This window comes from Heterocephalus glaber, unplaced genomic scaffold (assembly GCF_053883595.1).
Source record: "Heterocephalus glaber isolate CG9 unplaced genomic scaffold, H.glaber_assembly_v1.0 deba00000071, whole genome shotgun sequence".
Taxonomy (NCBI): Eukaryota; Metazoa; Chordata; class Mammalia; order Rodentia; family Bathyergidae; genus Heterocephalus; species Heterocephalus glaber.
This window is the reverse complement of record NW_028258137.1, coordinates 7,951,297-7,974,395: the sequence shown is the minus strand read 5'-3', so window position 1 is coordinate 7,974,395 and position 23,099 is coordinate 7,951,297. Positions and strand designations below refer to the sequence as shown.

Below are 23,099 nucleotides of genomic sequence, written 5' to 3'. Positions count from 1 at the left end.
AACGGTTTACAAGGATGATTTGGAATGTGCAAGCGAAGCTTTTGAAGAGAGTGGATTCTTCAAAGCCTGACAGTATAACAGCTAGAGCTCCCCACCATCATTCAGGAGCCATCTGTGTGGGATCCAGGACACTGGGCCTCCAGTGACAGCTTTCAAGTGCAGGGAGCACAGCTCTGGCTGGAGTTCAGTACATTTGTGTGGCAAATGTGGCTCAGCCCTGGGCCAGATGACTTATCCTGTGTCCTCTCAGAAGATATGTTCAGGGCAATGACTTTAGGCTTCCTTTCTTGGATATGGGCAGAACTGATGTCTACCTTTCTGGCACTTTGTGGACTTGATATTAGTTTCAAATGAAAAGTCCTGAGCAACCATCTCTTCCATCCTTGGGGGGTGGGTGGTGGATGGAATCAGACGATCTTACCTTACTATTCTTAGAACAAGAGCACAGTAAGGGTTTTAAGTGGAGTTCTGAGTTTAACTCTTGCCCTCATCTTCTGGGATAGGTGCTATACTCCATTTTATAGGTTTCTTTTTCACTTTTCAAATACTTACTGACTTTTCCAGCAAATGACCTAGCACAAATAAACTGATGGTCAGAAATATGAAGGACTTTACCCAGAGAAGAGGTTCTCCAAAGAGGGAGCTGCTGCCACCCTCCCTGAGGGATATTTGGAAATGAGCAGAGGGTGCTCCTGGTATCTAGTGAGTAGAGACCAGGGACACTGCTGAGGACAGTGAGCAGGGCAGGCTGCACCTCAGCGAATGGACTGACTGCAAATATCAACACTGCTGAGGTTGAAAATAGCTGACTTGGAGTCAAATAGCTTTGAGGCAGTGTTGGGATTCTAACACAGGTCTGTTTCCTTCAAGCCCCAAGTTCTTAACTGCAGCATTGCAGTGTTATCTTGGGTAAACAAAGAGCATTCAGTTGCAGTTTCCTTCTTCGTGTGGACATTGTGAGAAATTATCACTGAAAGTCTGGTTCCTTGTTTCTTGCCCATGAGACTCATCTCCCTGAGTCCAGGACTCCTTCTGTGTTGTTTTTGGTTTGTGGCATACAGTAGGTGTTCGGTAAATGTTTATTGAGTGAATGGATGAAAAGTATTTACAGTTAGCTATCATCCCTTGGAAAGTGATGACTGTTGTAAAGAGGTAAAACAAATGTGCCTGGGGAATTCAGAGAAGGGACTTTTGCCAGTTAAGGGGTTGGAAGTAGGATGCAGTTCTGGGTGACTTTACAGGGAAGATTTAAGCTGAGCTTTGGAATCAAGTGGAACTTGGGTTTGGGGAGGTTAGGACCATAAGAGTAGAATAGGAGACAGCGGCAGGAGCAAGAAAAACCAGCACATATAATGACATAGGATCAAAAAATACAGCGTACATTTAAATTTTTAAAAATGTATTATCGTAAAAGACACATTGCCATTCATTCCCCCTCAGAAATACCCCATGCCTCAAATACACTTTTCCCATCATTCTTCCCACTTTTTGAAGCACTTCTGGAAGTCCATGAATATCTTTAGTTGAACTATCATAGCTGACTCCATGTCCTGAATTAATTAAAAACATTTATCTTTCATGGTCATTTTTATTTTGGGGAAGAGCCAGAAGTTGCATGGTGCTAGATCCACTGAAAGGTGGATGACGATGCACCGTAATGTTTTTACTAGCTTGCCTTTCTGTTGGATCACACTTGGCAGCAGTATTTACTATATTTTGTGTCTGACCCTGTGAAAACACTCATGAAAGAGGACTTCCAGAAGTGCTTCAGAAAGTGGCAAGAATGATGGGAAAAGTGTACTTAAGGCAAGAAGGAGTATTTTTTGAGGGGGATTAATGGCAATGTGACTTTTACTGTAGTAATTATCTTCAGATATTTTTAATATGCATCATAATTTTGATCAACTCTTGCATAAATAACAGATTTTCGAGACAGGGCTGGGGAGGATGGTGGATCAGGTAGGCAGCAGGAGTTGGCCAGCTGAGTTGGGGAGTCTCTGATCAACCCTGGTCATCATATAAGGAACTTGGACTCCATCTTGTAGGATATGTAAAGCCATAGGGAGCTTTGGAACAGTAAATTGTACTTAAGCTGTATTCCAAGGAGGCAAGTAAGTCTTTGGTGTGTAAAATAAAGAAGAGACTGGAGTGGAGAATCCCTTTGTGTCTAACCATTGTCTAGGAAGACACATAATAGGTGCTGGGCTATGTGGCATTTCTTTTTTTAAAAACTGACTTTGTGGGGGCCCGGGGATTTAGCTCAGTGGTTGCGCCGCTTGCTGAGAAAGTGCAAGGACCCGAGTTCGATCCCCAGTACCAAAATAAATAAATAAATAAATCTGACTTTTTTATACTTAAGATGTTATTATGCATAATTAAAATATTTACATTTGAATAGGTAGTACCCTTACACAGTTCAAAATCAAAATTAGGCTACAGAAAATAATTATTTATATATATATATATATAAAATTCTTGTATACACACATACTTCCATGATGTTTTAAATTTTCCCTTTACTCCTTTTCTATAGCACTTCATTCTTCTCCTGAGCCAATGTAATCATTTTCTTGTGTATCCTTGTAGACATTTTATGCATTTACAAGACAATGTATTTTCATATCCCTTCACCTCCCCCTCACTATACAATACACACACCTCGCTCTTTTCACTTGACAATATATCTCAGACATGGTTCCAAATCAGCATATAAATGATTTCTCCATTTTTTAACAACTGCCGAGAGGTGACTGTGTGGATGTTTTATAATTCACTGAACCAATTCCCTATTGATAGACACTTGGGTTGTTCCCAGTCCTTTGCCATTGCAAATTGTACTGTAACATGTAACTCTGAGTCCACATCATTTCCTGTGTGCATGAGTATATTCGCAGGACTGAGTCATAGAAGTTGCAGCGGTTGGCTCACAGGATACACACACTAGCCATTGTCAGAGAGATTGCCAAATTGCCCCCCATGGAGGCTGTTCTGTTTTCCTTTCACCCTTAGCAATGCAGGAAAGTTAGACCGGCCACTTCTGACTTCATGCTTTGCAGCTGGGTGAGGAGGTGAACTTTGCATGCGTGGGGAAGCAAGTGAGTATCTCCCAAGTGTGCTTTAAGGAGAGAGATTTTGGGGGACCACAGAGATTTTGGTGGGATGCAGGAAGAAGAACATTGGATTGAAGGCCACACGAGTGCAACATGCAGTAGTCCAGGGGAAACTATGTAGGTCCTTGGCTGAGAGAGGAACAAGAGGGGCAAAGGCATTAGATCCCTCAGGATGAGGGGATGGGTGTGGAGAATGAGGTGGGGCAGATCCTCCACGCTTTTATCCAATGGGAACCCAGGGTGGGAAGCTGCTTTAGCAAGAAGACATGGGTTTGGCTTGATGATGATGGCAGCACACACAGGAATCATTTGAACAGAAACTCAGTTCATTATGGCAACTCCACTTTTCTTCATCCTGTCCAGCATTCTTTCCTGTCTCTCCCAATTCATGCAGTTTGGACAAGCACCTCATTTGGTTAGTCTAAAATCTTCTAATAACACATTTTAAAGGAGATTTTAGAAACTTAAAAAAAACCCTAAATGTGTCTTTTAAATACTCCCAGCAACTCCATAAAGTCATTATCGTTGCTTTATGACAGATAAGAAAACAAGTGCATGGAGGTCACACAGCTATTATGCAATCATTCAAAGGTTGGGTCCAGGGTAACTTTAATTCCTGAGCTTTATATCTGGATGACTTCTGTAGAAAATACAGTGGGACAGAAGGATCTGGAAATTTATTTCCAAAAGCTGATTTCACCTGACTGGGAATTCTAATCTTTTAACAGCATCCTATTTATTTCTTAAGTGTTGGAGAAAATTTGCCTAATTTTGCAAAATCCATTTGTGAGCCAGTAGGATTCAATTTGAAGTGAGGAACCGTGGAGGCTGGGACTCCTTGCATAGTGTAGTTCACAACATGACTGGGAAAAAACCCCAATTATGAAGGTTGTGTTGCAGTTACCCAAGCAGGAAGGCTTGACTGATGTCACAATCTCACAACCTCCACAAAAACACCAGTTCCCCAGGGTGAGGGGAGCTGAGGCATCGCCAGAGGTGACCAGGAGCCCCTTCTCTGAATTAGAAATGTTGCTTTCCATTTGCTGGTAAACAACAGGCCAAAGGCGTTGTCTTGACAAAGAACTCTATTTCTCCTTTTAGGCTGAGACCTTGCAAGTTAGGATCTGGATAGGAATATTTCAGGAACAAGCAGAGTTATAAAATGTTGCCTGCTTTATCGCAACAGGGAATGTTCAAGGATTTGCCCTTCAAAGTATCAAGACGGGTCTAAGAGAAAGCAGGAAGATAAGACCCCAGGGTTTGGCTTGCAAAATCTTCCACCCAAAGCCAAAATTCAGTTTCAGGGTGCTCCCCAGTGTTAAACAGTTAGATAAGGGAGGTGCACACTCCTGCTGTGAGTGGTATGCAGAAAGGCACTTACCTCCAGTGCCTCAGAATTTGACTTTGTGCAGTCTGTCTTGTATGGAAAAATCTTCCTCTGTCAAAGATAGAGAACACAACCTCTTAAAGTGAGTTAAAAGACATCATTGTGTATTAAAAGCTATGTGCATTCAGTTTAGACTGTAGAAAACAGTTTATTTTTAAAGACTGTACATTGATCTTTAAGAAATAAGGGTGACTTCTACTTTGGAAATCTTCAGGGACATGTCAAAACTTTTCTTAAAGTTAAATTCTTAAATGAAATTCATTTCATATCAGTTGTATCCCAACATTCTCTGCCTGGAATTGTGCTTCCTGTTGATTAAAATCTAAAGTCATTCAGAAATAATTATGCAACCAACAAGTTAAGTGATGTAGCTCTTCATGTGTCAGGCCTCATGCTTGTTCACGGCCAGTCCCTCAGAATTCACAGGTGGCTCCCAGAGAACTCATGGTCCTGCTGAGTGGGAATGACACATGGTCCAATTGGAGCAGACACAGAGCTGGGGTCAGGCTTCCTGGCGTAAGTCATTCATTGCTGGGTACAGTGACTGCCACTTAACCCTCAGAAGATATTAGATACTATTTTCATTGGATAATGAAATATTAAACAGTGTATTGCATTAGGGCTAATACTACTAGTTAAGAAGTGCTTTAGTTTGTGGGTACGGAAGAGGGTCCGAAGTGCACCTCAGTTCCTGAGGGGGTGGTGTCAGCTCTATGTGACAGGCGTGTGAGGCTTCCTAGGGAAGAGGCTGAGTGGTGTGGCCCTGGAGATCAGACGGGTCTGCCTGTCACACATGCCTGTCATAGTCTAGCACTCTACCCACAGGCACCACACACAGAGGACATTGCCTTCATGGACTCTATACTTCAGTCCTGGTCACTGAGGAAGCCAAGAACAAACCTGGAACGACAGGAAAAGTGGCCAGTTGGACCCTAATGAAGTGCTCCAGGACTCAGGTTCTTCCAAATTAGACTTGTAATTGCTGCAGTGTAGGGGCCGGGATCCAGTACATATGCTCCCTGGCAGCTCTGGTGGATTTGCATGTTCTCCACACGGTGATGAGCTACTACTGCTGTGCTGGCCCAGCAGGACCTGTTGCTTTTGCAACAGAAAGGGGGAGAGGGCTACTTGCCAACCAAAGAGACCACCGCATTCTTGGCTGTCAGTGAAACCACTGAGATGCGTAGGATAAAAGGACATTTGCATGATCCTTTTTTTGGATGAAGTTATGTCCCAGTCGGAGCACATAATGGCCAGAAAGCTTATCTTTCTGTTTGACTTCACTCCTGAAAAATGGGCGTTGGACACAGTCCCATCCCATCCCTGGTCCCCCCAGGCCTTCCATCTAAGGGGGACCCCCTGTTCTACAAACAAGAAGGAAGGGGTCCCGCATGCCTGTTGTTCTGTCCCTCTGTCAAGGTCTCTTTGCCAGTGGGAGACACAGTATCAGTAACCAAAGTAGCCGCTGTCCTCGCAAGAGGCATGCATGGATCTCATGGATCTTTGAGTGAGATAGAGAGAGATCTATATATATTTGGAAAAATTCACTTGTAAATGAGCAAAACACAAAACCTCAAACAAGGGAAGCTTTGAGATGTTTCAGAAGCAAGTTGGGGGTGGGGATTTCAATGTTGTTTACGTGAATTTGAACAAATTAGATCTTCAGAACACTTTTAAGCAATTCTAAGGAACATTCCCAAATGTCATAATCCTGGGAATGTGCAGAGTTGAATATGAGAGTGGACATCCCTGCCTATAAATCAGTTCCTGAATGATGGTGTAGTCAGTGATAACCTTGTCATATTTAAAGTCACACTGGAAGGATATATTGAGGCTTTCTTCCTTCTTCGATCTCAGCATCCATGAATTAACTGAGAAAGCCTTAACTCTTCGAAAAATGGGCATAAGTTACCAAACTCCTACCCCAATACGTGGAGAAGCACACACACACACAAACACACACACACATACACATACACACACACACACACTCATATACGTACTCATATACACCCTGCATTTGGGAAGCAGTCAAACTTTAACTCTTTGTGAATGGAGCTTCACTTGACTTTATAAAGTACATCTTTTGCATCAAAAAGGCAGCAAAGCAGAGTTGCAAGAATATGTATCAGCTTTTGTTTCAGGCAGGATTATGTTAGGACTCAGTGTTGGAACTTCTGCTTGACAGATTCCACTCAACAACAGTTCTCTCCTGGCAGAACTGTTCACAGTAGACAGTCTAAATAAAGCCCCACTAGGTGTTAAACAAATGGTGTACTTTAGCAAAATAATGCTATTCATTCAAGACAGTTACTTGCTATATTTTACATGATTTACACATAAGGTAGGTTGTTTGGGGGACTATTCTGAATTCATGTTTTACTCAAACACCCTTCTTATTTGATCTCTCTGTAGTGTCCCTGTCTCTTTCTGCCTCAAATTTCCCTTTTTTTTCCTTTAAAAAAGAATAAATCCTTTATGGACTTGCTAAGTTATTGCTTATATTGTCGTAAAAACACATGCGTGCACGCTTTAGAAGGAGGTTCTGGCATGCTTTAAAAATATTAAGCACACTCAACCTCTTTCATTCTAAATTCAGTTTTGAATATGCTCATTGTCCTGGAGTCAATGGCTTTCCAGAAGAGAGTGTCCCAATTATTTGGGTGGCCAAGAGAAACCGCTTTAATCCTTTATCACATAAATATGCTCCATACTAAGATGTGAACCAGATGGCCAGAGAACTGGATTAGTGGTGGGCCTGTCTGGCTGATCCCAAGCTTCGACCTCCTCAGTATTGCCTGAGTCTGTTCTCTGTTTGGATCTAACCGTCCTGGCAGGCTCAAGGCTCCACAAGATTTTCCTTCTGGCTCTGCATGAAGCTTTTACAAAGAAACCACATCTACGCGAGTGACCTTTCTAGCTTGTTTCTAGTTTCTTGCTCTTACATAATGCCCCTGCTAATTTAGTGCGATGCATGCCTGGGTGTATTTTCTTTTTAATAACTTTCTTTATATAATTAAGTGTGTGAAGTCATACATTTTATTGATCTAATGAAACGCATTTCAGGGTTTCCACTGTCCTTCATCTTTTCACTTTGCCGTTCGCTTTTGCAGAGCTGGAAGACCATGGAACAACTTTGTACTTTTCCAGATCTGAGGTGCCCCTTGAGATTCACAGGGAACCTCAACATCTGCTTCTTAAATGGGAGCAAATATTGCTGTTGATACTGAACTATGACCCCAGCTCACATTGTGGGAGGGAGAAGAAATCCTTGCAAAGAAGGGGTACAGTTTCTAACCATAAGGCCAAGACAGGTGGTTCTCATTTTAGTGGTATTTAAGCTCTAGTTCCTTAAATGTGCCTTTCTTTTCCCTACATTCTATTTTTTATTATTTTAATGGAGTGCTAGGTGCTGTCTTTTTGATGATGTGGAATATAAAGCTAAGCACTGCTATATATTTCTACTGTCCTTGGCGGTGGCCTGCACAGGGGAGCTATATATTGTATCAGTAATTTTAAAGGCCCTGGTTCATGATGTTTTTCTAACAGTAGCTGCTCAGACATATCACTTCCATAGGTATGTAGAAGTGGGGTGAAACATGGAAAATAATGAAGTGACACTGGTCAGTTTTCAGCAAATATCTCTTTCCAAAGCCTTGCCACCAGGATATTGTGCAAGAGCAAAGGGATAGGTTTCTCCTGGCATTTGCCAAGATTAATATAAAACTTCAGGCAAGTCCGTAGGAAGAAAAAGTTTAGGAGCAGATATACAAACCAAGGTCTTAATCGAGTTTGTCTGAATAAACCTATAAGAAGCGTCTGCCCCACCACAGCTATTCTGCCACAGTCACGGGGATCAGGTTGTCACCAGGAAAGACCTGCAGTCATAAAAGTTGATATGAGCAAACCCACATGTTGCCATTATCCAGAGAGGAAAGCACTGGCATTATCTTACAGGTATGTGTGTGTGTGTGTGTGTTTCTTAAAGGGAAAAAGAGAAGGAATCCAATACTCACTGAGTGTGGTATTATTATATAAACATACAATCACCTACACATTTAGGTCATTATTTCCTCACAACCATATGAGCTCAGAGAACTGAAGTGACTCAGCTAAGTTCACCCAGTGCTCAGCTAGGGACACAGGACTGCAGCCCAAGCACGGCCCCTTATCTGTTTCTTTTCGCTTGACACATGAGGTTCTAATTGGTCTCTATCAGGGGCAGCTTGGAAAGTGGAAAGTGATTGTATTCCCACTAGAAGTCAGGGTAGCAAGTGCAGTGCATGCCCTGACACCAAGTTCAAAACCAGGTCTGCCTGTGTAGATACAAGCCACACACATTAGAAAGTGAACTGTGGAGGTATGTTGCTATCTGCATTCATTTTTCTGTCTTATAAATGAAAATCACATCCAGCTAATACACAAACATGTTCAGAAAATCAAAGCCACAATAAAAAAAAAGAGAATGTCCTTCTCTGGAAATTTTTTCTTAATGCATTCCAGATAACTTCTCTTGATCGTATATTGGTAACCTTGTCAGAAAAAATTCATTTATATTTCTATATATGTAACTAATTTACATATATGGTTTCAGTTAATATACACTGTTCTATTCTTTTCATTTTCTCTTCATTTTACAAATTAAATTCTTTCAGTTTCTGAATATAAGCACTCTTTTAAAAGACTGTTGAATATTCATTGTCTCTACCATCATTTATTTATCTAGACATCTATTAGAGGATATTTAACTTATGTACAATCTTAGTCTATTGTAAGTTGTGCTTTCAGTAAATATCCTTCATCATTTACCTTGGCCCGCTTTGGCATGTCAATCAGTAGATAGAGTAAATTATGAGATGTGCTTTAAATTTTTTGACAGATAAAAATGATAGGTCAAAATCAACCTCCCAAAATGCTCCCACACCTCATGAAATTTAAGCATCTATATCCAGTAATTCAGGGTATGGCCATTTAAAAATATAGTAAACAGTCACGGCAAAATATTCACTAACATTTCTTTATTTCATTTTGTAGTTTTGAGTGCGGTTGAATAGATTTTTAGATCTTTATCAGCTATTTGTATTTCTTCCATTCTTTCCATATTCTTGGTTAAGTTCTCTATTAGATTTTTAGCTATTGATGAGGATTCTGTGTAAATTAAGGACACCCGTCCATGGCCATCTGTTGTACATATTTTCTGTTTCTCATTTGTTTTCAGTTTGTAACTTTTTTCCACCTAGCATTTCTACATCATCAGAGACAGTTTGACTACACAGCGAGTTCGAGCGGATTCCATTTGATCTTGTATATTCAGAAGCAGTTTAATAGCTGGCTGCTGACATTGCCGAGCAGGAGCGTTTATACCTGCAGTGTCTGGGTGAGCGTAAGAAAAGCTGTGAGTGCACGATCACACCTGTGCCACTAACATTGATGTGAAATTGTCACTGTGAGAACGGGAGGCAGGAACACAGGGCCAGCACTGGAAAGCTGACCTCTGTTCCTGGACCGCGAGATAGGCCAGGGCCACTTGTCCCTGAACCCTTCCCGGTGCCATGACCCAGGGTGGCGGACTCAACTTCCAGCTTATGACAGGAGAAATAGCTTCCCTGCAAGCAAACAGTTCCACAGGCACGTGGCAGGAGTTTCTTGGGATTTCTGCAAAATATGTCATCATATTTGTCATTTGTAATATGAAATTATATATATAAACTGTCCAAACTGGAAGATATATGAAATAAATCAATTAAATTAAATTAATCTTTCTACTATATGAAAGAAAATAGGAGGGGAGGGGACCAAGTGGAGGCTATTGTGATATTTTATTACCATAAACTGCCAGGGGTCCCTTGCAATTCTCCATCTACCAGCTAATTCCAGTTTCATTAATATGAATATCCTCAAGCTTCAGGAAGGAAATTCCTTGAATTTTATGGATATCTGTGGCAGGCACATGCAACTCTATTGCTTCCCTTCTAGTAATGTGGCACTTTTATTCCACGTCTCGTCGCATTAATACCTATGGCCTATATTTCCTCGATAGGCCTAATAAAAATCACTGCACTTCCTTTTAGAAGGGAAGGAGGATATCAAATTTAGCACTGGCTAAAGAGCTCAACAATCTTGGCAAGATTCATTAAAAAGAAATTCATACGCGTTAGCCTTGAATCAACAGGAGTTTGATTCAAATTCATTTTCCTCGTTGCTGATAACGTGAGGACCCTGAGGTAAATGAGCATTTACAGATATAACACTTAAGTGTTCTAGAACACCAGAAAATTTAGGCTGCTCTTCAGGTCCCGTTCTTTCTCTCATTTAGACCCCTAGAGTTATCCTGAGGCAACATTACAGATTTTCAGAAAGTGTTTGTCTGTTCACTGTTTGATTGGAACATTTTCACCTTTGGCTCGGGCCTGTCACGAAGGAGGAAGAAAGTCAGTGTCTTGGGAGAGAGATGGTGCTCTGCTCATCTTCCTGTCTTCCTTCTCCTCTTCTTCCCTTTCCCTCCTTCCTCCTCCTGTGTCCTTAATGATTTCCAGGTGTGCCTGCTGGATGGAGCACTTGGCCCCATCCTGGCGTGCTGGTTCTCTGCCTTCACAAACACACTACCGAAAACAGGGGTGGGCAGGCACAAGTACAACATCGGGGGAAGAAAAAAATACTCTGAAGTTGTGACGGGGAAATTGGTAGAAATAATTCCAGATGAAGACAGACCCGTTGACATTCCAGGAACAGAAAATGTTGGACACAAACCCTTTCCCTGGCTGGAGTGGGTTCTTGTTGATACTGTTCAACCTTGTGATTGAAAGCCCAAGGCCTGTGATCCAGGGCAGGGGCCACAGCCAGAAATAATTCCCCCAGAACACTGCATGTGCCCTCACATGGTCCCCGATTGTTTTTCTTGGATGGCCCACTTTCCAGAGGCCAGAAACTCTTTCAGGGAGTCATTAATGTTTGGGAAGGTTTCATGTTCTCAGAGCAAGGTGCTGTACTCATAGGAAAATTTGTAATTAGTCACGATCCTTTGGCTTGGCGAGGATGACTTTTGTGGGTCTCAGCCTGGGGCCTCTTTGTGAATCAAAGGGGACCCTCTGTTACTTTGCCCACCACTTCCCCATCCGACCTGGCTTTCCTGGTTAAACATCACCTCCTCCAGGGACCTTGCCTAGTTTTCCTCGTGACCTTCCTGTTGTACAAATCGCCTGTTCACTCCTGAGACTCCAGTAAGCAGAACCTGGCCCTACAGGCACACCTGGCTGAGAATCCTGGTGATGCCCCTTATTAGGGGAAGCTGGGCAGGTAGAGCCACTTTGTGCCTGGCACTTTGAGGGACTGACCAAGTCTAGCCATCATCCCCAGCCCTCTCTCTAACTTAGATGTCTTAATTGGATGGTGATCTCCAGAGGGTGGCTTCACATCTCACTTCTCTTTGAATCTGCAGTCATTGAGGGGACCCCAGCACATAGTAGGTACTCAGAGAATATAGCAGAGGGTGGATTTTCCATACAGGTCTTAAATGTATTCGATTCACAGGAGCTGAGAGCAAAGCAGGCTGGTTGCCAAGGATAATTCAACCAGGGTAAGGCTTACAGGCAATCCATTCACAGCCAAGACTTCCCCCACCTACACACTTAACTCCCTTTAGTATTGATGACCTTTCTCTCCTGAAATATTACAGAAACTGCCCTGAACGAAGATAGATGGTCCCCCCTCAGCATTCACACGTGGTTCTGTCTCATCCACCAGCTTCCCATGCCCCATTCGCTCTGTCTCAGGAAAGTAATAATAGTAACTCATAATAATAGTTCAAAATAATAATAATCATACCTGGGATTTATGTATCAGCGTGCCTCCTAAGAGGGCAAATAAACCATTTTACACAATGCAGAGAGAAGGACAGATCTTCTGTGTGCTGCTGTGATCAAGTTAAGGCCGGGAAGATTTACAGTCAAATTCCATCTCTGAAAGCAAAGCACCAGTGCCCCCTTGGCATATGGGGCTCCGGTTTAGTGCTGTTCTCTTGGTTTTGCTTAAACTGCCAAGTGAATTACTGTAACACACTTTGTCTGCAATTAATGTGACAGCCAGTGCCAGTGAGCTGCTTTCTATTCTTCAGTGCAAACCAGGTTGGAATTTTTTCAAAAAGATTTGTCCATCATTTTTACTGAGGTCGGAACACTGGTCTCTTTCACTTCTTTGGAATCAAATTGTGAAAATCACATGGATTCTTTTTTTTTTAAGAATCACAGAAAGAAAGCATTCTGATGATCTGGTTGAAATGCTTTAAAATTTTCCAAATAAGAGAACCGGTTTATGAGCTATGCTTGGTGACACACAACTGTTATCCCAGTACTCTGGGAGGCTGAGCCATGAGGGCTACAAATTCTAGCCTAACCTTGGCAATTTGGCAATTTAGCAAGACCCTGCCTCGGTATAAAATGTAAAAATGGGTGAAAGATGTAGCTCAGTGTGAAGGCCTGATATTTAATCCCCAGTACAACAACAACAACAAAAAAATGGTTTTTGGAATTCACTTATGAGGAGTGACTTTTCAACGGAATGCTTTGCACTCATCTTGGAGAAGGGATAGTAAAGTAAACAAAGTTAGAAGGTTCCTGGGCATTTTCCCAGTTGCCTTTAAAGACAGTGTCTAAAACTGATACTAATTTTGTCGCACATACCTAAGGTGCATAAGCTATTTGAAAGAAAGATAGTTGTAATTCCTCAAATAGGGAGTCATACATTTCCAATCATTTTAGCACCACCATTGATTCAGAGTCTGGCAGCCGACCACGCTTCTAGCTGAGCTGAGGTTCGCTGTCAGCACCCTAGCCCTAATAAAGCATTTCTGGGATTTTTATATTCACAGTGCCCCAAGATCTCAACCCTGCTAGAAACATTAAGCTCTTTACCTGGTGTTACCCCCTTTGAAGCAACTTTATCTGCAATCCTAAGAAACTGACAGAGGGTGTCAATCTTGCCCAGTAGCGTCCTAACTCAGTTACTATGCCCATGTGGTCTTGTTGACACCTCCCTAAATGCATACTCCTAGTTAGCCCATCAGAGGGAATGGGGCGGTCGGCGATTACTTGGACCTGCTGTGTTGCTTGAGCGGTGACATGACGATGTGAATGGTCTTGGCCTCTCTCTACATCGCTTGCTCTTTAATGATGGCGAGTGTTGAACTGCATTCTGTGCCCTGCAGCCCTGGCACCTGAGCTGTATCATCCTTTTGGCTCAGCAGATCCTCCCTGTCTGGGAAATCAGCAGAAAACAATGCATACTCTTCTTGATTTGCCCTGAAGATCACAAATCTCTCCCTGCTGTGGCTGCATTCAGGGAGTGAGCAGTGGGAGCCCACGGACTGCCATGGAGTGATTAAGAAATACCGTGCAAAATCCTTCGGATCTAGATGGATAAGCCAGTCGGCCCCTGAGAACACCTCCTGCCCAGGCAGCAGGACATGATCTTTTGTCTGTTAAATGTAAGTTTTCAAGATGAGTTGTGCAGAGACAATGAGGTCTGCCTGTGACATTCAGCTAACATCTGTGCCTCTAAGGGAGGATCCCCTTTTCTACTTCAGTCTGAAAATGAGCAAACCCAGGCTTAGCCAGAGATCCCTCTTGTCACCCAATGTCTCCCACCCATCAGTTTGACATAGCTCTGCTGTGTGTCCCCATTAGGAAGGATGCTGGCATCTGGAATTGGGAATAGAGATGGTTGGACTTCTGACTTTCAGTGGTAGAAAATCAAAATTAAAAGAAAAAATTCAGCACACACACTTCTAACAGATCCTCATGCATGGAGTTTTTGGCTGATAATGCCATTTACAATCATTATATTTTAATCAAAATAAAATTTTATAGGCCAGGGATTTAGCTCAGTGGTTCCACCGCCTGCCTTGGAAGCCCAAGGACCCGAGTTCAATCCCCAGTACCAAAAAATAAAATAAATAAATAAAATTTTACCAGATTATTTGCACTCAAGAAGATCAAAGTCTCCAAATTTAAAAGAAAGAGAAATATTCCCCAGAAAGCTTGGGATAAAAATAAACACATGACAATGTCTTGTCTATATTTGGACAGAAGAAGAAAGGCCCTCTTAAGTGCCTTGGCAGTTCTGCCAAGCCTGCCTTGCAAGAAGAGATGACCATGTGTTATTCCAACTGCTGGAGAACAGAGCAGCAAGGGCAGGATTTGGGCCCCAGCCCGAGTGTGCCTGGTCTTCTCCATCTCTCTTCTTTTCCCTCTTCTCCACCTCTTCTCCCCTCTGCCTCCTTCCTATCACTTATTAATTCTGTGGATATTTAGCGAGCACTTGTCCCACATCAGGCCACTATCTAAGAATATGCTTCAGGTGGTGTATGCAGAAGACTGAGTAGCCATGGCTCTGGGCTCCCTGGGGCTCCCATTGGGTGGGGACACAGGCAATGGACAAGGAAACCACCCATATGTAAGGTAATTTCCAGTTGCGGTGGTGCCTTTGAGCACAGTGGCAGGCTCATGACATAGACAGCTAAGGGAGAGAGCACTTCCGTGGTGTGCTGGGACTAGTAACAGCAGCTAGAGCTGACAACTATCTCCCAAGTTCAGTGGCATCAAGTTGAAAGCCAGAATTCAGCCACAGGGCAGTGTTGATGCTACAGAAATTGGCAAGTGCTACACACCAGGGTCCCTCTCCCCCACTGGAGCTGACAGTGAAGCTCTCCTTAGAACTTCCTGAAATGTGTCCAAGTGGATGCATCACTGATATTACTTGTTATTAGGGAGAATTGTCATTCTGAGTTCTGGCATGACAATCAGAGCCTCATTTTTTAAAATCCTCATTGGATCATTTTATCACCATTTTTAAGGTATTTTTTAAGATATGCAAGAAATGCATTGATCAGTTATTTTTAATAGCATTTTTGAGATGATAGAAAAAAGTGAAGACAAGAGAACATTTGTAGACTTAAAGGACTGCTTTTCCTCAGGCCTCATCTTCAACTTTAAGTGCCCCATTCCAGGTAGTGGCCGGTTTCATGATTTCTCTCAAAGAAGGTCCACCCAGGCTCTCTGCCCCTGTCATCCTTCTGGATGAAAGCTTTCCTCTACACTTTCTTGGGGAGGTTCCCAAATCTGTCAGTGTATATCACAAAAACTGTGACCGCCTAGCACATTAAATGTATTTAAATTATTTGTTCTAGGAAAATGTCAGTGTGTTTCTTGCATTTTAATTGTGCCTGAGGATCAATCATTGTAACAGCTGCAGGGAAGACTTTATGACTTACCTGAACAGTGGGCCGCTCTGCGGCTGGGCTAAGTGTATGCTTGGACTTTAATAAGTTTTATTAGCTAGGGAGAGTCATTGAGTGGCTTCTGCTGGAGTTTTATTCTTGACACCAATGATTATTTACTCAATAGTGGCATTAGGAAAGATAGTTTGAATGATGATAAAATTATGACAACTTAATGACAATAAATAGGATATTAGCCAATATGTATTGAATGCCTTACTATGCCTACACACTAGGCTTTGTGCATGATATCTCATTTGAACCTCTTAGCAGCCCTGTGACACATATACTAGGTTTTCTTAATTATGTCTTCCTGTGAACAACCAGGGCACAGGGGTTGGAGTAACTGGTGCTAGAGTGTACAGCTGCCAGCAACCTCAGGCAATCTTCCGGTCCCTGCCTGCTGGTACAAAGCCCAGGCAGCCCAGCTGTGCCATTTACCAGGTGGGTGGGCTTGGACACCGTGCTTCACATTCTCTAAAACTCAGTATCCTCAACTGATATAGGGGGGATATTAGTAGGCTAGGAGAGACCCTGGAATTCTGCAAGCCAATCACTTCTCAGTGGCTGCTGCTCATTGCCATGTCAAGATGGAGACAGAAGAGCTAAGGATCAAAGGAAAAAATGAACCTAAAAGGGCCTGGCATCCTGCTTTCCTCTTGGAGGAAGACCTGCGCTGATTCCTTTCCCGCTGTATCTCAGCTTCTTCTTTGTAGCATGGTGTGACCATCCGGCTACTAAATTTTCAAATGCATTAAAAATAATTCTTGAGTGGAAAGGGGATATTTCTTAAGGGGAAAATACTTTTATTTGTATAATATTAAGTTCAATCATCACATCTTTGCTAGATTCTTATATAAATCTTATTGACTGTATAATAAAATTCTATATAGGTCTTGGCCTAAAAGTGAGAGCTTTTTGAGATTTGGTTGAAAGTTGCCACTTACTACGGGTTGAAGCTTGTTGAAAGGGTATTAATGTATTATTTATTAGAACTAATTAAATTTTCATGTCATTTCTTTATTTACTTATTGTTTTTATTCTCTATCAATGTAATTTATTGCAGCAACAAATTAAAGAACAACTTTATGGTTCTATCAATGATGCCAGAAAGGCATTTGTTTGAATTCAGCAGTCACTGTAAAAGCAAGCAAGCAACAAAACAGCAATACCTCAAAGTAAAACAGAGACCAGAAAACTGTTCCAGTACTGTCAAGGATGTTATAAAAAAGAAAACCTACTGCAAAGATTACTCTAAACAGCAAATCTTTGCCACTGAATCAGAAACTAGGCAAGAATATTTACTGTAATCATCAATATTCACATTGCTTTAGAAGTTTTAAAAAATAAAATGAAGACCAGAAAATGACTGAAATAAGGGGAAAAAAATAAAATGTTTTTATTTTCAAATTATATTATTATAATCCTAGAGAAGCTAAATATCCTAGTGAAAACTCTTAGCAATAATGTAATTTGAAGAGCTGCCTAGACGTAAGATAAATATACACAATCAATGGGTTTTCCCTACACTAGTTATAATTAAAGATGAAAATAAGGAAATATTTTTAAAACATTAATAAAATCATAAAGTATTTAAGGGTAAACCTATAAAAGTAATTGAATATCTATATGAAGATATTATATAGTTTATTTAAAGGCATTTAAGAACCATTTTTTGCAATGATAGGCTATCATCTTATTGTAAAATATCTACTCAGAGAAGGGTCAGTCAGCAAAAGCTAAACCTTGAAGTAAAAATAACTTCCAATCCATCATTCTTTAATTAAATAAATATTCATTGAACTTAGAAATTCTGAGCTAAAGTAACATACCATATTTTATCTGATATTTTCCCAATAACTTGCATTTCCAAGAGAGAAAAAAGGAAATCTGTAATATGAAGTAGGCTTAGAATTGAGTCAGAGGAGCTCTTGGGTTATGTTATCCTGAACACATAATACAAAGGAAACAAGAGGGAGTCGTTGACATTTGTATTCCTTATGCCTGAGTCTGTTTTGTTTAAGATGCCAGCCTGTTCTGGAGATGCCTCCCTGTTCTGAGGGAACCACCACAGCTTCCCTTTTCTGAGCCTCTGATAGGCCCCACTCTTCTGGAACTGGATCAAAATATACAACTGATCTGTGTGGCCTTAGGAGAAAGGCCTTGAGATTTGGAGTCATCACATGTTTTGAAAATTTATAAGGGGTGAGATTAAAAAATACAGTAAATATTTAATTTTTTAAAGTGTATTACATTAAAAGACATGCTGCCACTGATCTTCAAAATGCTGCATCTTTTTTTCCATTGGTACATTTTAGGTGTACAATATGACATTCATCATTGGAGATATGCACCTTTACATACTCTCTTGGTTCTTATTTTTTCCCCCTTCCCTTGCCCCCCCTTCAACCCCTCCATCTCTATTTACAAAGACTTTATTTCCTTTTTTTCATTTTCTCATATTAATTCCATTCCCTTCTTTCCTTTTCCCTACCCCTCCCACTTCCCCTTCCCCTTTGCCCCTTTTCTTCCTATTTCACATTACCTATTATACCGTTTAGTCCTTATTTACACTTTCAGTTTCTTACACTAGAGAAACTATTAGGTATTTACACATATGTGCCCTATTTATTTCACTTAAGAGTATCGCCTCAATGTGGATCCATTTAGCAATAAATGTCTCTAATTTCTCGTTTTTGATAGCTGAGTAGTACTCCATTTTATTTAAAAACCACATTTTCTTGATCCAGTCTCCAGGTGATGGGCACTTGGGCTGTTTCCATGTTTTAACCATTACAAACTATGTCACTATGAACATGGGTGCACATATATCACTGTGGTATGATTCTTTTAGTTCTTTGGGGAAGGTACCCAGCAGGGGAATAGCTGGGTCAAATGGGAATTCCAGTCCTAGTTCTTTGAGGTATCTCCATACTGATTTCCACAGTGGTTGCACCAGTCTACACTCACCACTCCTGTTCAATATAGTTTTGGGAACATTAGCCACAGCAATTAGACAAGAGAAAGACATAAAAGGAATAAAGATAGGAAATGAAGAAGTCAATTGTCATTATTTGCAGATGACATGATCCTCTATATCAAAGGCCCCAAGAACTCCACCAAAAGTCTTCTAGACTTAATAACCAAATTCAGTCAAGTAGCTAGTTACAAGGTCAACACACAAAAATCAATAGCTTTCCTCTACACGAACAACAGACTCACTGAGAGAGAAATAGGGCAAACAATTCCTTTCACAATAGCATCCAAAAAAATGAAATACCTAGGAATCAACCTAACAAAAGAAATCAAAGACCTCTTCTCTGAAAACTATAGCACTTTGAAAAAAGAAATTGAAGGGGATATCAGAAAATGGAAAGACATCCCTTGCTCCTGGGTAGGAAGGATCAACATAGTGAAAATGGCCATACTTCCAAAATTGCTATATAGATTCAATGCAATCCCAATTGAAATCCCAGCAGCATACTTCATGGACCTTGAGAAAACAATCCAAAAATTCATTTGGAACAAGAAGAGACCCAGAATAGCAAAAGCAATTCTAGGTAGAAGAGACATGGCAGGGGGTATCACAACCCCCAATTTGCAACTATACCACAAAGCTACTGTGATTAAAACAGCATGGTACTGGCAAAGAAACAGACCTGAGGACCAGTGGAACAGATTAGAAGATGCAGAAACAACTCCAGACGCACTCAGCCACCTCATCTTTGACAAAGGAACAAACCACCCTCATTGGAGGAAAGATAGCCTCTTTAATAAATGGTCCTGGAGAAATTGGGTTTCAACTTGCCAAAGACTAAAACTAGACCTATATCTCTCACCATGCACTAAACTAAAATTGAAATAGATTAAAGATCTAAATATAAAAACAGAAATGTTGAACTGGCTGGAACAGAAGTTTGGTCGAACACTTGAAGACACTGGGATAGGAAAAGACTTTATGAACAAAACCTCATTTTCCCATGAACTAGTACAAGCAATCAACAAGTGGGATCTCTTCTTACTAAAAAGCTTCTGCACAGCAAGAGAAACCACCAGCAGTGTGAAGAGACAACCCACAATGTGGGAAAAAATTTTCACCAGCGGTCCCTCAGACAAAGGTCTACTATTTTGAATCCATAAATAACTTAAAAAAATCAAACCTCCCAAATTTAAAGACCCAATCCAAAAATGGGCATCTGAAATGAACAGACATTTCTCACACAAAGAAGTAGAAATGGCAAATAGACATATGAAAAAATGTTCAACATCACTGGTCATTCGAGAGATGCAAATGAAAACAATGCTGAGATTCCACCTCACCCCAGAAAGAATGGCTGCTATCATGAAATCAAACAATAACAAATGTTGGCGGGGCTGTGGGGAAAGAGGAACACTGCTCCACTGCTGCATCTCGATTTAAACACACTTCTCCCTTCCTTCTGGCCACTTTCTGAAGCACTTCTGGAAATCCTCTTTAAAGAGTGTCTTTAATTGTGCTGTTATGGCTATGTCACTGTCTTGGATCTATTTAAAATGTTGACCTCTCATGGTCCTTTTGACTTTAGGGAAAAGCCAGGAGTTGCGTGGTGCCAGATCTGGTAAATAATGTGTACAAGGACACATCGTAGTGTTTTCATGAGGCTGCCTTTCCATTGGATGGCACTGGGCAGCACCATTCACTGTAGTTTTGATCACACCTTATAAAGACAAAAAAGAGGACTTCCAGAATGACTTCAGAAGGTGGCCAGAATGGTGGGAATTAGTGTGCTTGGAGCTAAATGCAGTCTTTTGAAAGGGATTAATGCTACTGTCTTTTACTATAAAACATTGAAGCATTAACCGTATATTTTGATCACACCACATAGTGTATAGTCGGAGCAACTCATTTAGTCACCTGAACCTTCATTTCCTGCTCTCCTCACGATAAGGCTGACAGTAGTAATAGCACTTTCAGAGTTTGTAGGAAGATTTAAATGAGATATTTTCACCAAGGCACTTAAGGTTCATACATTCAACAAATACTTGCCTAACATTTGGCTGGAATTATGGGGAGTTTTATGAATTAAAAGCTCAGAAGTATAGGTGTAGGCCCTGCCCTCATGGAGCTTACACTGTAGGGAGTAGAGACAACTGAGCGGGGTGACCGTACTAGGAAAGGAGCCCCTGGCGGAGGCAGCAAGCACTGAGTCAGACTGCAGGGACAAACTGCTTACAACTCTAGGTGTCTGCCTTCATCGCTGTTACACTGACTTATTTTTAATTGAAATATTAATTAAGTTAATTGAAGATTCACATGCAGTTGTTAGAAACAATACAGAGAGATTCCCTTGTATCCTTTCCCCAGTTCCCGCCACGATAACATTTTTTAAAACTTCTGCAACTTTCAACCAGGATGCTGACATTCACAGAACTGCAGATCTTGTTCAGATCTTCCATTTAACTTACACTTGTGTGTGTGTGTGTGTGTGTGTGTGTTTCTGTATTTAATCCATACAGTGTTATCGCAATGGTACTTTCCTTGAGCTACAACTGTAGATACAATATTTAACAGCAGCTCAGCCTGTGCTGTCCTTTCAAATCACACCTATCCTCCTTCTGATGTTGCCTCATCTCTAAACTCTGGCAGCCACTAAACATTGTACTCCTTTTCTAAAATGTCATTTCAGAAATTAAATAGAATCATACAATAGGTATCGTCTTTTAGACAGATCCTTTACCTCAGTATAATACCCTGGCGATTCACCCAAATTGTTTCAGGTCTGAGTAGCTTGTCCGTGTTTATTGCTCAGTAATATTCCATGGTATAATATATAAAAACCTGGAGTATGTTTAATCACTCCTCCACTGAAGAAAATCTACATGATTCTAATCTTTTCTATTAAAGAATAAATGTGTTATAAACATTCCTGTACACATTTTTATGTAAACCCAAGTTTTCACTTCCCTGGGGTAAACACCCATAAAAACAATAGATGCATTGTATGGTAATACCATATTTAGTTTTATAAAAAACTGTCAAACTGTTTCTGTACTATTTTACATTCCACCAGCTTTCAGTGACACTGTATGAGTGGTCCAGTTTTTCCATATCCTCATCAACATTTGGTATTATTGCTATTTTTTCTTTTAGTCATTCTGATAAGTATGTACTGATATTTCCTTCTGGTTTTAATTTACATTTTCCTGATGGCTGGTGATAGTAAGTATATATTCATGTGTTTATCATTTATGTATTCTCTTCAGTGAAATGCCTATTGATAGGAGTTGTTTTCTAATTGAATTATTGGGTTTATTACAATTGTAGTTTGAGAGTTCTTTGTTAGTTTTGTGTTGGATATGTGGTTTACAAATACTTTCTCCTTGACAACAGCTTCATAAGGGCTTTTTTTTTCCAAAGGAAAAGTTTTTAATTTCCATGAGGTCCAATTATCAATTTTTCTTGTATGGGTTGAGTTTTTATTATCAAGTCTAAAATGTCTTTGCTTAGTCATAGATCCCTAATAATTTTTCATTTCTCCTCCTAAAAGTTTCACAGTGTTACATTTTACTTGTGTGGTTGTGATATATTTGAGCAAATTTTTGTATAAAGTGTGGGGATAAAGTCAGGTTCCCATTTTTTGCCTATGGAGGACAATGGCTTTAGCTCCATGTATTGGAAGTTACTCTCCTTCTCCTTAATTTCCTTTTCATCATTATAAAAACTCAGCTGATTGTATTTGTGTAGGTCTATTTTTGACTTTCTATAAGTCATATTCTGTTCTCTGGTCTATATCTTTGTCTTTCTGACAGTTATACACCCTATCTTGATTACTGTAGTGGTATAGTAAGGCTTAATATCAAGCTAAAGAATTCTTCTTACTTTATTCTATTTTGTTGAGATTGTTTTGCCCTTCTAAGGCCTGTTCTTTTCATATAAATCTAAGAATAAAGTTGAATATATTTACCAAAAATCTTGCTGTAGCTTCAATAGCATTTAAATGTATAGGCTTAACATTAGGCCTATATATAAAGGTGGGGAGAATTGACATCTTTACTATGTGGAGCCTTCCATACATGTGCATGGTATGTCATAGCAATAATTTCATGTATATCTTGACTATATACCAATTTCACGTTCTTTGGAGTGATTGCAGGTGTTATTGTGTTTTTAATTTCACTTTCCACATGTATATAAAAATGTGACTGAGTTTGGTGTATTGATCTTGATCTTGTGACCTTACTGAACTCACTTATTAGTTCTAGGAATTTTTTGTTTGTTAACTTGAGAATCCTTGGGACATTCTGTGTAGCCTTCCATGTCATATGCAAATAAAATTTAATTTCTTCCTTT

General features: G+C 40.5%; 1 protein-coding gene across 2 annotated transcripts in view; it reads left to right on the top strand.

Annotated features, from left to right (window-relative positions):
* Wwox (WW domain containing oxidoreductase) overlaps window positions 1-23,099 on the top strand; it is a 930,576-nt gene that overhangs the window by 849,780 nt on the left and 57,697 nt on the right. Inside the window, exon 10 of one of the 2 annotated variants that reach the window (XR_015450913.1) lies at window positions 1-23,099. This exon is cut by the window's left edge and continues 88,751 nt beyond it. The exons of the other annotated variant lie outside the window; for it this stretch is intronic. The gene's annotated coding sequence lies outside the window, so the exon portion shown is untranslated. 2 annotated transcript variants of the gene reach the window in all.